Genomic DNA, 2,937 nt, shown 5'->3' on the forward strand with positions numbered 1-2,937 from the left:
CTAATGCCTAAATTATATTTTTCTTACACTTATATATACGATCAAAATAATTCATATCATATAAAATATCACTATTTTTAAAACATGAAATACAAATTTTCATATCTATGATTATTTTGAAATATATTTATGATTTATAAGGTGAACCTAAATTTAATATTTTCATAACCTTGTCTAGGACGTAAATTTTTTCTGAAAATTATATGTATATATTAATATTTATTACCGTTAAATGCTCCAACTATTATTGGAACAACGGATAGTCCTGGCCGATTTTAAGCCCGGCGGATACGAAGAAACGGACCCAAATAGCTCACCAGGAAACTATGATGCAAATAATAATAATAAGTGGACCAAAATGCAAATACACCGTTCGTATAAAATAAAGCAATTCGCTTCAGTTTCCGCACGATTTACGCTTCCATTTCCGCATATACCCTCATAATATTATTTTCCAGAAAATAGAAAAAAAGGAGAGAAATTCAGGAAGCCGAAGGGAACGCTTGTCCACGATATCCTCCATTCCCGGGATAGTCCAATCGCCGATCTCCTCCTTCCTCTCTGCCGGGCTCCGCCGCCGCTGCAGACGCGCACCGCTCAACTAACTTCCATTGAATCCTTAGAGCTAACTTGTGCCTTGCTACTATTCGCTCCCCTTCTCTTTGCCGCTGTGCCGCTTTGCCGCTGCATCAATCTCGCGGGCGGCACTCTCGACTGGCAAGCCTCGGTTTATAGGGTCTCCAAGTCGGTTGACGTTGGGATTCTTGTCGTATTTGGTTATTTTTTGCAGTTAGTTCTGCATTCGGCTGCAACTAGGGCGTGGTTGGGGTATGGGCGGTGCTTTCTATGGTCGCCAAGGAATGCAGCATGTATGAGTGCCAAAAGTTTTATCCGATTCGGGAAACTTGGCCATCTGGGTGATTTCGGTCATCGATGCAATCGGAGTATTGGAGTTCTCTGCTAGATTTTGGTGCGCTGTTTCTTTTCCTCCTTTTTTTCATGCTGTTTTGAACTGTTCAATTTCTTGTTTAAATCTGGTTTCCCGCTTGGGAGATTACTGTTATAATGGTTTTGGTGGTGGGCCTGAATCCTTCTTTTTAGGGCTGGGATTTTGCATCGTTGCTCAGTGTAGCTTGGTTATAAATTTAAATGCATGACTTGAAAACTTTTGCAAATTGCAAACACCACGTGTTCTATCCATCGTTTTGGATTAAGTGGATCGTAGGAGTCCTAATTTGCTTATCTGTGGCTATATGCTAACATATTCCGAACTTCACGATTTGCTTTGGTATGTGGTCAAACAAGTCGTTTCTTGGCTGAAATTTATTGTTGCAGTTAGGAAAACGACTGAAGTTAGTGGAAAATGGAGGTAAAAATTGGCATGAATCATAAACTTTCCCCCTCCTTTTGCCAAGCAAATAACATCATTTTTGGATATGCACATTGTTTAAGCTTGCATTATTTATATGGCAATGTGATTGTTGTTGAAAGTACTGGATGGGTGAACATTAATTTTTGCTCATACTTGGACAATAAATATTCTATATTCTGCATATTTATGGCATAACTCGTCTCTAAGGATTGTTTTCTTATAGCTATATTTGGTTCTTGACTATATTGATATAGGGAGAAAGGTCAGGATTCTTAATTTGTAATGATACTTGTTGGATGAGTTTCATTATAATCTTTTAGAAGCCATGTAATCATAACTTTGATGCAAATCTCAAGAAGCATCTCCTTATAAGATAAGGGGGAAAGTCATGATTTGAATTCTGTGCATTTTGACACCACAACCAGGACACAAATTCCTTAGGATTGTGAATTTGTGGCACCGTAGTCTTCAAGAGGAAGTCTTGAACACAAAATAAGAACAAGATTGAATTACATTTCTTTTTTTGAGGCTTAGCTTTAGCCAATTGAATGAGAGTACAATGGAAAAAATGGATAGTTAATAGAAAAAAAAAATCTTTATATTCAAGATCATACCCTTCACTATGACATCCCAGAAACCACCTTCTAAACACACAAGTTTAGGATATAGAGAAATAGGAGAAACGATAGCTCTCAAAATTCTTATTCAACAACTAAAAACTAATTTTCTTAAACAGCAAGGATGACTCTATCCTTTCATTCTTGTTGCCACCTCCCCACTCTCCCAAAAATCACTGCTTATAAACATTCTATACAAGAACATAATAGACAACAAAAAAGATAAAAAGCATAGCATCTTTGTCATGCTTTCCGGAGTGGAAAGGCATAACTTCGATGATTTCAATAGGCTTTAGTTTGTACTAGGATAATAGGTCGACAATGTTGTAAGGGATGGCTATTTTATAATTGCCTGGTCAATAACTTGTGTATGTATTGTCATTGACGCACTTGATTACTTTCAACATCACCTTAAGTTTTGGTTTGGGCTTCACATGTTTTCCAACTGGAAAACTTTCTTTAGGTAAATCCACACCAAATCCCCTCCCTTCAAAGCTATTGCCTTCTTGGAATTATTTGCTTATTTTTAATATTTGGTATTTTATTTTACGATCATTTTACATATCTTTTCATGACGCTGCTTGATTTCTTGGACCTTTTTTTGTCAATGATGAAGTTGGTGGTTGTATTTGGCAATATTAGCTTTTTTCGGTGTGACAATGTTGCACTTATATAGTGCTTTAACTTGTTTCAATTGATTGTTGGCAGAAAGAACAATTTAATGCAAATTCTACTTGCATTAGAAGCTGATCTCATCAATTATTGTTTTTACCAACAAACATCTTAGTAGATTCTCCAAGCTTTACTTGATAGTTTTGGTTTGGATGCGTGTTTCTTGGTGGGCTGTTGAGCTATATTAATATTAGGTTCCCATTTTCCTCAATATTATTCTTAAAAAAGGTTTGAAAATCTAACAATTTAATCAAACATAATAGTTCTAGGAATGCC

The 2,937-nt window shown here is 36.3% G+C and overlaps 1 protein-coding gene across 3 annotated transcripts in view; it reads left to right on the forward strand.

Annotated features, from left to right (window-relative positions):
- The first annotated feature begins 426 nt into the window (after positions 1-426).
- The window catches only part of LOC110032850 (bromodomain and WD repeat-containing protein 3), a 69,630-nt gene continuing 67,119 nt past the window's right edge, over positions 427-2,937 (forward strand). For all 3 annotated transcript variants that reach the window (XM_020736619.1, XM_020736620.1, XM_020736621.1), the window contains exon 1: positions 427-970. The gene's annotated coding sequence lies outside the window, so the exon portion shown is untranslated. The remainder of the gene's footprint in view (positions 971-2,937) is intronic.

This window comes from Phalaenopsis equestris, unplaced genomic scaffold (genome assembly GCF_001263595.1).
Source record: "Phalaenopsis equestris unplaced genomic scaffold, ASM126359v1 Scaffold001038, whole genome shotgun sequence".
NCBI classification, from domain to species: Eukaryota; Viridiplantae; Streptophyta; class Magnoliopsida; order Asparagales; family Orchidaceae; genus Phalaenopsis; species Phalaenopsis equestris.